Source organism: Chenopodium quinoa, unplaced genomic scaffold (genome assembly GCF_001683475.1).
Source record: "Chenopodium quinoa cultivar QQ74 unplaced genomic scaffold, ASM168347v1, whole genome shotgun sequence".
NCBI classification, from domain to species: domain Eukaryota; kingdom Viridiplantae; phylum Streptophyta; class Magnoliopsida; order Caryophyllales; family Amaranthaceae; genus Chenopodium; species Chenopodium quinoa.
In genome coordinates this window covers 1,002,787-1,015,991 of record NW_018743503.1, presented here as the reverse complement: position 1 = coordinate 1,015,991, position 13,205 = coordinate 1,002,787, and the positions used below count along the sequence as shown (strand labels likewise).

General features: G+C 37.6%; 1 long non-coding RNA gene across 1 annotated transcript; it reads left to right on the top strand.

The window, feature by feature from the left end:
* Window positions 1-8,921: 8,921 nt before the first annotated feature.
* On the top strand, window positions 8,922-12,370 carry LOC110739512. The gene is made up of 2 exons (XR_002514838.1): window positions 8,922-9,413; window positions 12,225-12,370. It is a non-coding gene; the product is annotated as an uncharacterized LOC110739512 (long non-coding RNA).
* The last annotated feature ends 835 nt before the right edge of the window (window positions 12,371-13,205 follow it).

Below are 13,205 nucleotides of genomic sequence, written 5' to 3'. Positions count from 1 at the left end.
TCGGTGTGAGATTCTCTAAGAGTTTCAACGACAACAATGATGGACTCTTTTTTGAAGTGACTAGGTCACTTACAGACATGAACGTAAAGCCATCGGATCAAGGTTGTCTTGCGAAAGAGAGGTACCATCTTTGGTCTACAGTCTGCAACACCAAGTTGAGACCGGGTATGCCCCTCCGACCCCATGTGGCAAGAATGACTAAGCTCTTCAAGCACATGGAAATCCTCGGAATTCTACTAGAAGATGGAATGGCTGGTCATATTATGCTCACTTCACTCCACTCAGGATATGATGCGCTAAAGGCATATATTTCTGAATCAAAGGAGACACATTCCTTGAAGAAGGAGGGATTTCAAGATTAAGGCTAAGATGCGTTGCTTCTATTGTGGCGGGCAAGGCCACTTCAAGAGAGAATGCAAGCTCTATCGGTAAGAGGAGGAGAGGAATGGAGCATCCGCCTCAGGTATCTTCCTAAACACTTGTGATTTAAGCTTATCATAAGGTATTGGATACCAAGTATGACTCACTCTATGTTGCCTTTTCAGGGACCAAGTGTGAAGCTTATCAAGTGTTGGTGCATGGACAAGAAGACGATGAAGATGGTTTTTCGTTCGTGCTTGCATGCACTATTTTGTCTATGACATGTAATTAAACTAATTCTAGTTTTTCATCATGCCTTTGAACATACTATGATCCATGGTGTTGGACACCTAGGAATTTTGGATGTAAGACTTTAACAATAGTTGTTTCAAGTTTGTCTTACAAATTTATGTTCAATTAAATTGCATGTTTTTACATATGATTAGACAAAAGTTGATACCACTAGCTAAGACCATCGAGTCGAATCAAACCTACTTGTGGCATTGTCGTCTTGGCCATATTAACATCAAGGGCATCAAGAAACTTCTTCAATAAGGTGTTCTTGACTCATTCGACTTAGAGTCGTTTGAAAATTGCGAAGGATGCTTATTAGGCAAGATGATAAAACAGCCATTCTCCAAGTTGGGAGAAAGGGCAAGTGACTTATTAGGTCTAATACACACGGATGTATGTGGACCAATGAGCACACCCGCAAGAGAAGGTTACCGATATTTCATCACTTTCACCGACGATTATAGTAGATATGGCTATGTCTACTTAATGTCGAATAAATCTGAATCCTTTGAGAAATTCAAAGAATTTCAGAAAGAAGTTGAAAATCAACTTGGCAAGAAAATTAAATCACTTCGATCGGATCGAGGTAGCGAATATTTGAGCCGTGAATTCGGCGATCACTTGAAAGAAAATGGCATTCTTTCAGAGTTGACACCTCCCGGAACTCCTCAATGGAACGGAGTGTCCGAACGGAGGAATCGAACCTTGTTAGACATGGTTCAATCAATGATGGGTCTTAGTGAACTCCCTATCTCCTTCTGGGGACATGCGCTACAAACTGCAGCACTAACACTGAATAGAGCTCCGTTAAAAGCGACTCCATATGAATTATGGACTAAGAAACCTCCTAGGTTGTCTTTTCTCAAGATTGGGGATGCGAAGCATATTTCAAGCGATTAATTTCGGACAAACTTCACCCCAAATCGGATAAGTGTTTCTTTGTGGGATATCCAAAAGAAACCAAAGGGTATTACTTCTACAATAAATCTGAGAACAAAGTATTTATTGCTCGTGATGGTGTCTTTTTGGAGAAGGATCACCTTTCCAAAATGACAAGTGGGAGGAAAATCGAACTCGACGAAGTTCGAAAGGATGAGTAACAATGTCAACCTGACAAAACTGACAATCTAGATACTTTGGAAGCATCTAAGAAGATTGGTCAGAATCAAACAGACAATGAAAATGCTAAACCGATTACCCTTCGTAGGTCGCAACGGCAAAGATCTCAACCAGACAGATACCTCGGTATCGTCTTAACTGATGAACAAGACATCCTTGTCATGGATAGTGAAGAGCCGACGACATACAAGCAAGCTATGACGAGCCCCGACTCTTCAAAATGGCAAGAGGCCATGAAATCCGAGATGGACTCCATGTCTGAAAATCAAGTCTGGGACTTGGTGAATTTGCCCGAGGGTTATACACCCATTGGTTGCAAATGGATCTTCAAAGTGAAGACAGACAAGGATGGAAATGTATCAATATACAAAGCTAGGCTGGTGGTAAAAGGTTATAGACAAGTCCACGGGATTGACTATGATGAAACTTTTTAACCAGTTGCAATGCTAAAATCCGTCCGGATCATCCTAGCGATTGCTGCATATTACGATTATGAAGTATGGCAAATGGATGTCAAAACCGCCTTCCTTAATGGAATTTTGGAAGAAACTGTGTATATGACACAACCAGAAGGTTTTGTCGATCCAAGCAATGCTGGAAAGGTTTGCAAGCTGAAGAAGTCCATTTATTGACTAAAGCAATCCAGTAGAAGTTGGAATCTGCAATTTGATGAAGCCATTAGCAAGTTTGGTCTTATCAAGAATCCAGATGAATCTTGTGTATACAAGAAGGTCAGTGGGAGTGATATTGCATTCCTAGTCCAGTATGTCGATGACAAACTTCTCATTGGAAACAACACAAAATTGTTGGAGTCCGTAAAGGGCTGGTTGGGAAAGTGCTTTTCAATGAAGGACTTAGGAGAGGCACAGTACATATTAGGCATCAAGATCTACAGGGATAGATCTAAGAGGATGATTGGATTAAGCCAGAGTAATTACATTAACAAAGTGTTGGCTCGATTCCACATGGAGAATGCCAAAAGAGGGCATTTACCCATGTCCCATGGCATAACTCTCAGCAAGAAACAGTGTCCACAGACACCTGTTGAGCGAGAAAGAATGAATCAGATCCCATATGCTTCGCTAATCGGATCGGTCATGTATGCCATGATATGTACAAGGCCAGATGTATTGTATGCCCTGAGTGCAACGAGTCGATACCAATCGAACCCAGGAGAGGCGCATTGGACTACGGCCAAGAACATCCTTAAGTACCTGAAAAGGAACAAGGATAAATTCCTGGTGTATGGAGGCCACAAAGAACTGGTTGTTGAAGGTTACACCGACGCTAGCTTCCAGACTAACAGAGACGACTTTAAGTCACAGTCGGGGTACATATTCTGTCTGAATGGAGGAGCATTTAGCTAGAAGAGTGCCAAGCAGAGCACCACTGCAGACTCTACAACTGAAGCCGAGTACTTGGCCGCTTTAAAAGCTGCCAAGGAAGCTGTTTAGATTCGTAAGTTCATTAGCAAACTTGGTGTTGTACCCTCAATCAAGGGGCCGATAGACCTCTATTGTGATAACAATAGAGCTATCGCTCAAGCCAGGGAGCCGAGAGAGCACCAGAAGGTCAAACACGTGCAAAGTGAAACACAACAAGCACATTGAGGCGATGGGAATCAAGCATGTTGGAGACTGGCTTTGAAATTCCCTGTACATTGAGGCGATGGGAATCAGCTCGATTTCCGACGTTTGTATTCGTAAAACTCTGCTGACTCATTAAATCCTTTCGGATTAATTCGTCGTCTCGAATCGGTTGTTCGATTGGGTTCGACCCAAAGGGTTCAGTTAAGATTAAGCTGTAATATTAATTATACCTTAATATTACTGATCGGAAGCGGCCTCCACCTAGGCATTCCGATCACTAGACCTTACTGAAGAATTAGCTCTGTAATAATTCTGAACCCTCTATCGGAATAATACACTTGTTGGAAGGACACCATTCCTTTCAATCTCCCACTTGTCCTTCCGGACAAGTGTGCATACAGTGTATAGCCCATTTCTTATGTCACTTAATGTCTCTTCGTGAATTATAAGGTATGATTCATCGTTATCCTTATTATGTTCAGAAGTGTTTCTCGATCTCCGAGTTCGACTGTCAATAAGTAGATGATTTCTAAAATCCATCTGAGCATGGCCATGCATTTTCACAGTCTCGCTCTTCGAGCGGCCTTGTAAACAACAAAGACATGTTTCCTATTGTTAATAGGGGGATATTCCTAGTCTTGTACTATAAGTTTCTCTTACTAAGAGGACCTAATCTCCCGAGTGTTCCCGTTATGATCCCTAGTTACGGCAGACGTTAGGCAACATAAAAAAGAATAGTACTCAAACAAGAAAACTTCACAATACTCATGGTCGAGGAAATAAGTTCCGATAGCTATAATGAGAAATGTACTTATGACAATTTTGAATCTCTTAAAGTACTCTCATAGGTCTATCCAGTGCAGTTCTAAACTAGCACCTGTGCAAATGATTTATGACTACTATGTCCTTGCAGCACAAGAAACGGTGCTGTAAATCATACTACACACTAACCTTTGGTGTTCATCAATCGTCCATCAGTTAGATGACCTTGATTAGGGATAATTTTCAATTTAAATATTTAATGTTCACTTAACAGGTGTTTTTTTTATCCAAGACATGGTCTTGATACCCTGTTTTGAATATTTTCATAAATCGAATGGAATTATTATTTAATTTTAAACCACAATTAAATTGCAATGGAGTGAATATAAAACATAAAATTCTTTACTCCATAAATGAATGGTTTTAGTACAGTGTCTTACATTAAAACGACCAGTTTAATTAAAACACATGTACAGGGAATTTCAAAGGCAAGCTCCAATGTGCTTGATTCCCATTGCCTCAATGTGCTTGTTGTGTTTTACTTGAGGCAGAGGTTTAGTCAAAGGATAGGCCACATTATGGTCCGTTTCGATCTTACAAATTCTGATTTCACCCTCGGATTTCCATTCCCTTATCATGTGAAATCGCCTTTGAACATGTTTGACCTTCTGGTTCTCTCTTGGCTCTCTAGACTGAGCGATAGCTCCATTGTTGTCACAATAGAGATCTATCGGACCCTTGATGGACGGTACAACACCAAGTTCACCGACGAACTTGTGATCCAAACAGCCTCCTTAGCGGCTTCTGAAGTTGTCAAGTATTCGGCTTCAGTTGTAGAATCTGCAGTGGTGATTTGCTTGGTATTCTTCCAACTAAACGCTCCTTCATTTAGGCAAAATATGTACCCTTACTATGACTTGAAGTCGTCTCTGTCAGTCTTGAAGCTAGCGTCGGTGTAACCTTCAACAACCAAGTCTTTCTCGCCACCATAAACCAGGAATTTATCCTTGTTCCTTTTCAGGTACTTCAGGATATTCTTGGCCGCAGTCCAATGCGCCTCTCCTGGGTTTGATTGGTATTGGCTCGTAGCGCTTAAAGCATACGATACATCTGGCCTGGTACATATCATGGCATACATGATCGACCCAATTAGTGAAGCATATGGAATATGATCCATTCTCTCTCGCTCAACAGGTGTCTGTGGACAGTGTTTCTTGCTGAGAATTACGCCATGGGACATGGGTAGATGCCCTCTTTTGGCATTCTCCATGTTAAATCGTGCTAGTACTTTATTAATGTAAGTACTCTTGCTCAATCCAATCATTTTCTTAGATCTATCCCTATAGATCTTGATGCCCAATATGTACTATGCCTCTCCTAAGCCCTTCATTGAAAAGCACTTTCCCAACCAGCCCTCTACGGACTCTAGTAATTTTGTGTTGTTTCCAATGAGCAGTATGTCATCGACATATAGGACTAGGAATGCGATGTCACTCCTATTGGTCTTCTTGTAGATACAAGACTCATCTGAATTCTTGATAAAACCAAACTTGTTGATGGCTTCATGAAATCGCAGATTCCAACTTCTGCTTGCCTGCTTCAGTCTATAAATGGATTTCTTAAGCTTGCATACCTTTCCAGCATTGCTTGGATCAACAAAACCTTCTGGCTGTGTCATATACACAGTTTATTCCAAAATCCCATTTAGGAAGGCGGTTTTGACATCCATATGCCATATTTCATAATCATAATATGCAGCAATCGCTAGGATAATCCGGACAGATTTTAGCATTGCAACTGGTGAAAAAGTTTCATCAAAGTCAATCCCGTGGATTTGTCTATAACCTTTTGCCACCAGTCTAGCTTTGTATATTGATACATTTTCATCTTTGTCTGTCTTCAGTTTGAAGATCCATTTGCAACCATTGGGTGTGTAACCCTCGGGCAAATTCACCAAGTCCCAGACTTGATTTTCAGACATGGAGCCCATCTCGGATTTCATGGCTTCATAGCTTGTTTGTATGTCGCTGGCTCATCTCCATCCATAACTAGGATGTACTGATCATCGGTTAAGATAATACCAAGGTATCTGTCTAGGTGAGATCTTGGGCGTTGCGACCTAAGGGTAATGGGTTGAGCATTTACATTGTCTGTTTGATTCTGACCAATCTTCTCAGCTGCTTCCAAAGAACATAGATTGTCACTTTTATCAGGTTGACATTGTTGCTCATCCTCTCGAACTTCGTCGAGTTCGATTTTCCTCCCACTTGTCATTTTGGAAAGGTGTTCCTTCTCCAAAAAGACACCATCACGAGCAACAAACACTTTGTTCTCGGATTTATTGTAGAAGTAATACCCTTTGGTTTCTTTTGGGTATCCACAAAGAAACACTTGTCTGATTTGGGGTGAAGTTTGTCCGAAATTAATCGTTTAGCGTATGCTTCGCATCCCCAAATCTTGAGACAAGACAACCTAGGAAGTTTCTTAGTCCATAATTCATATGGAGTCTTTTCAACAGCTTTTCACGGAGCTCGGTTCAGTGTTAGTGCCGCGGTTTGTAGCGCATGTCCCTAGAAAGAGATAGGAAGTTCACTAAGACCCATCATTGATCGAACCATGTGTAATAAGGTTTGATTCCTCCGTTTGGATACTCCGTTCCATTGAGGAGTTCCAGGAGGTGTCAACTCTGAAAGAATACCTTTTTCATTCAAGTGATCGTCGAATTCATGGCTCAAATATTCGCCACCTCGATCCGATTGAAGTGCTTTTATTTTCTTGCCAAGTTGATTCTCAACTTCTTTCTGAAATCCTTTGAATTTCTCAAAAGGTTCAGATTTATTCGACATTAGGTAGTTGTCAATGAAAGTGAATTCTTAGATGTCTTAGTTAGCAGTATCAACTCTTGTCTAATCATATGTCAAAATCATGCAATTTTCATTGAACATATATTTGCAAGACAATTTTGAAACAACTATTGTCAAAGTCTTACATTCAAAATGACTAGGTGTCCAACACCATAGATAAATAGTATGTTCAAAAGGCATGATGAAAACTAAGATTAGTTTAATTACATGTCATAGATAAAATAGTGCATGCAAGCACAACCGAAAAACCATCTTCTTCGTCTACTTGTCCTTGCACCAACACTTGATAAGCTTCTCACTTGGTCCCTGAAAATGCAACATAAAGTGAGTCATACTTGGTATCTAATACCTATGATAAGCTTAATTCACAAGTGTTTAAGGAAGATGCTACATTCCTCTCTTCCTCCTCCCGCAAGAACTTGCATTCTCTCTTGTAGTGGCCTTGCCCACCAAAATAGAAGCAACGCATCTTTTCCTTGACCTTCTTGAACTCCCTTCTCCTTGCTCTCAAGGGCCTCTCGGTCACTCCACAGGCGGTGGCTCGGCTAAGTAGTTGCACCACCTCCATTAAGGAGCATGTCTCCTTTCCCGCAGCTATATGCACTCTAAGTGCATCATAGCCCGAGTGGAGCGAAGCAAGTAAGATATGCCCCGCCATCTCATCCTCCAATGAGATTCCGAGAAGCTGCATGTTTTTTAAGAGCCTAGTCATTCCAAGCACATGAGGTCGGAGGGGCATGCCGGGTCTCAAATTGGCATTGTAGACCTTTGTCCAAAGCCGACGCCTTTCCTTAGCAAGACAACCCACATTCGGTGGCTTTATCATCATGTTATAGATTGACCTAGTCAAATCAAATACGAGTCCATCATAATTTCCATTGTCACTCTTGGTGACTCTTACATTGACAACGTCCTCAAGTGCTTTGAGGAACATGTCGGTAAGGTAGGAGGAAAGGCTTTCCTTCTAATCTTCCGGGATGGAATTAGCCATAAGTCGTGAGACTTTCTTGCAGTTGGAAGACCATTCTTCATGAGCCTCATCGGTCATGATCCCCTTAGAGAAGAACACTACAAAAATAATGAGAAAAGGCAACATCTAAAATTGCAACACTAAAAAGACCATTGCCCTTGATAACCTAAGGCAACGAATATTAAATGTTACTATGAACCAGAATAATACTACTAGATCCATGTGCAACAATTAAAAAAGTGTTGTTATAGACCAGTAAAGACAACAATCACCTATAATGTTACTTTTCTTTTACCTAAGGCAACAAGTTTAGAAAATGTTGCTGGAAAAGATAACGACAATACAATTGTCGCCTAAGAATGTACACTACAACATTTCACCACTTGTGCCACGAATTATTCCATGGGAATTCAATTTTCGTAACATAATTTGATATTGCCACGGGAAAATAAATTTAACCAGTAAACTTAAGTGACAACAAAATATTATGCCACGAGAAAATGAAAATGTGCGGCTAATTGAAACTTGTGTCACGGCTGAATAATTTTCCCGTGGCTAACAAACATTTATGCCAAGAGTAATTTGTTCTTGTGGCAAATTGTCACTTGTGCCATGGATAAATCTATTTTGTGACAAACAAACACTTGTGCCACGAGTATCTTATCCCTTGTTGCATTCAAACACTTGTGCCACATTAAAATTCTGTATAGGTATAATTAAACACCAAAATATTAGCACAACCCCAAAAAAAAAAATATCTAAAAATTCACAAATCCCAATAAAATTTAGATTAGAATATGAAACTTTGAGTTTAATATTTTAAGATTATAGGCTAATCACAAAAAAGTCACTACCTAGGTAGGTGATTTTTCAAACCGATTTGAATTTAAAAATATATTTCATGAGGTATTATTTAGCGCAGTTTTGAAAAGTAATTTCCGCTAAATTCATTTTCCCACTAAGTTTTAGGAGGTACGACCTATAAAGAATTGGGAGAGACTAAAATCTTAAACCTAGGGCGTGTTAGGCTAAGTTCTTCAAGCGGATCTAGTATGAGTTTGGTGAGATCCGATAAAATTCGGGTAGGTTTTTTTTTTTTAAAAAAAAATAAAGATTAAATAAAAAAAATGCTTAATTAATAATTATTATACACATTGAGCAGTAAATGCCTTGTTTTTATAATCAAATGTACTGGGTTCGAAACCCAGCGCACCTTTTTTTTTTTCTTATTAACTTATCTCTAAATCTGCAAAATCCCAATTAGATAGATCAAACGTCAAACCCTAACTTCTTTCTCTTCTCTCTCCTAATTCTCATTGAAGAAAGCCAGAAACGAGATATCTTCTCTCTCTACTCACCACTTAACGGAGGTCGGCGGTTCAACTCCACGGTTACCACCAAGCAGTGGCTCTTCGTGATTTTGTCGATCGCCTGAAATTTTTTTACTCTATATCGGTAAGTTGATATTAATTAAGTTTCTTTTCACGAATTTAATTGCTCTTTGCGAATTGTTTGATAGTTTTGATATCTTGCCCAATTTCTTAATATAATCTTGATAGAAATTATAGTATGAAATTGCGATTGTTTAAATTCGTGAAAGAAAAACCCAATGACTGCTCGGTTTTGCTTTTTTTTTCTTTTTTTTTTTTTTTTTTTACAATTTGGGATGTAAATTCGTGTAATTGCGATTGCCCTATTTTTATAGTTTATATTCATGAATTTGATTGCTCTTTTTCAATTTGTAATTTGAAATTTTAGTGTGAAATTGTGATATGAAGTGATGGTTTAATTTGCTTGCAATCGCGAATTCAAATATGAAATTATAGTTTTGATACTCATGATTTTAATGATGGAGTATAATCATATGCAGCTTTACTAGTGTTGTTCAAGGCACTGGGTTTTGCTGTGATTGTGTCAGAAAGAGCATGTGTCATAAACTCACAAAACATCCTGCTTAAGGATGATAATCTTATTGCCGCATTTTACTTATTGTTGGACTTTAGATATAATTCAAATGCTATATTGAAATTAAGCTCTTACACTTTGAGTATTGGCCGATTACTTGGTTGTGCTTTAGAATTGTTATATGAAATTCCAATTTGAAATTGTACTGTGCAGGGAAAGGGGCATGGAGGGGTGCAGTGGTGTAGGTAAGGGAGATGGGTGAGGAACAGTGTGCAGGGTGCAGTGGTGTAGGTAAGGGAGAAGGGCGAGGAACGTACAATGTACAGGGAAGGGGCATGGAGGGGAGTAATGTGCAGGGAATAATATTGATTGCAACCTCAAATTATCTGAACTTAATATAAGTTTTTGAAAGTTTTTAAAGGTTAAAAGATTAAGCCATAGTCTATTTTAATAAGAAAAGTGATTTCAAAGACCCTTTAAATTTTTAGAAATAACATTCTTTCATCTCAATGATTGATGTCAGTGTAAAAAACAAAGTGAGTTATAAAAGTAGCTAAATACACCTTTATAAGATTGAAATTCAAACTAAACTTGTTTCACTACAACTAATCATGATTTATTTTGAATATGAAAGTCAATCGACAAAAATAAATGAGTGTGTCTATTAAAGATTGAAGTTAGTAGCCTTAGCAATGGTAGTAATCTAATGCCAAAGAGTCTTCTAAAGAGTCAGATCACCGATGTATAGCCTAAGATGTGAACATTTTTTTATTGCTACGTTTATTTTAAGTTGTCTGCTTATAAAATTGAACTAAATATCATTCCTTAGGCATGCTTGGATTGGGGGTAATATATTAAGGTGGTAATAAAAGTCAAACATGAAAAAACATAAGTAATTAGAAGTGTTGTTATAGGAGGTATGATGTTTACAAATGACATAAGGTAGTTGTTGCATGAGGAAAAGAGAGAGATGGAGGAACTATTACCCTCATAATGAGGGTAATAGTTACACACCCTCCCCCTAGTGTAACTATTACCCCTAAAATGAGCCTCTTTCTTCCCCTCATATCTCACGATCACTACATAATGATTCTTACAAGCTTACCATCACTATCTCCTTCTTCTCTATTTACTTTCATTATGCATAGTTTGACTTTTAATACCCTATTAATACATTTTCCTCAATCCAAGCACGCCTAGTTAAAAATCTTCTGGTTGTTGATCTTGTAGCTATAAATCTTTAGAATGGATATTTATAGAGAGTGGATGGAATGTGATAATTTAATTAGTGATTTATATATAAATATAGCTAATGAGTTACTTTGTTTTCGTTGTTTTGATTTCTTTCCTTTTTTTTTAGGGTTGTGTGTGTGTGTTCTGCCGTTTGATGGTTCTTGTAGCTATAGCTGTTGTGAGTTTGTGACTGGCTGTGATGATGGACTTAAGGTAAGTAAAGGTGGGTAGATTAATTAGGATCAACAAAATAACTCGCTCTATCTAATAATTAAGAGCAACGACCCAAATCTTGTTGTCTTTCGAGCTACCAACAAGAATGATTTCCTTGATAATTATGGATACGAGTCATACAACTATCTTACTTCTTTGTATCAAGAATGTATTAATATACCTGTAAGGTTGCACATCACTACCATTTTTAAAAGGTTGCACTTTTAAGTGCTAAAGGGTATCTATTTCTAACGTTTAACAATGCACTCTAGACAATAAATTGATCGTATTTCATAGGGTAATCGTAGTGTAATCTTTGATTTCCATGTCTTCCTTACCAAGGTTTATCTTAGGCTGTTAAAGTGTCTTAAAGATCATAGTGTACATGGATTATTTTCTACAAGCCAATTTCTACACTCTACTTTGCCTCTCATGTCCAGTAAACTTAGTTGGAAGTTTTATCTTTTTACTACATTTTTAATAAGGTAAGTTATAAGATTAGTTATTTGGCTATATTTAATCATATGACAAATGATTTCTATTTTTTCTATTGTTTCATTATGTATTTTGTCTCACTATCCCTCCGATCTTTTTTTGTTGTTCTTTCCACTATTGACTTTTTTTTGTCTCACAAAAGGATTCCGGAGAGGAAATAGAATGGGAGGAAGTATTATTTACTCTTTATTTTCCTAATTATGCATGGTGAATATCTGATGTATTACATTACTAACTGGTGTTTGTCTACTTCCTTCCCTTGGTCTTGGATGAATGTAAAAATTGCTTTATGAATTTTGATTTTTGTATGTTTTGCTTGCCATATTAGTAAAATGTTTTAATTCTATATTTTTGGTTATAAATTCAATTATTTTTCTTAGTTTTTGAAAAATTATTATTCTAACTTTGTTATTTGATTAGTAATACAGGGCGTACAAGTACATGGAAGAAGATATATGTTAAAGACAAAAACGAAGAGTTGATCTATTAGCATTTTAGATTGTTTATAGTAATTTGACCCATTTCCCTCTTTAAGGGTTACATTCCTTCCCCGATGTACAGAATTAGATATAAACAAGTATACATTTAGTATTATTAGAAATTTACTAGCTTAGATCATGAATTACAAGTTATTTAGGATTTTTATGAGTATTGTGTAGTAAAATTTTATTGGATATTGTTTTTTGGATTCTAATTAATGAGTTCACATGAATTTTGTTATAAAATCAAATTTCTTATATATTGATGTTCTGCTTCATCTTTGCTCATTTGATTTAAAATTTTATATTTAATCGCTTTAATGGTGTTGCCTTAAGATATTTGGAAACACTTTTGTATTGTTACTAGCTGATACATCGACTGAAAGGTTGTTGCACATTATGGCATAAGGTTACAATTTCAAATTGTCTCCTAAGGTGGCAACAATTTTCATTTGTTGCCCTTGTAAAAGTGTTGCGTTAGGTATCATTATACCCTGGCTTTTAAAATTGTTGCCTTTGAACTAAAATGTGTTGCCTTATGAATAGACAACGGGGGCATAAACTATGCCTCTATGTGTTGCCTTAGCTACAAGGCAACACTTTTTTCATATTAGGCAATGGTTTTTCATTGTTATCTTTGCTTTATTTTGTTGTAGTGAAACTTGGAATGGGAATGTCAAGAGTGTACTCCAAGGAACAATTCCGAAGATTTCTCCTGAGTTCCTCCTCCCACTCCTTGAAGTTTACCAAGTTTAGGCAAAATGCCAACTTGTTGGGGAGTTCCGGGCACATAGAATTGTTGTTGATTGAGTTACTTGCTGACATTGTTCTACAATTGAAAGAATTTGAAATGAAAAACCATTCATATAATCAATAAGTTTGAAATTTAAAAGCGTTCATGCAAATTTTCAATCTTATTGAG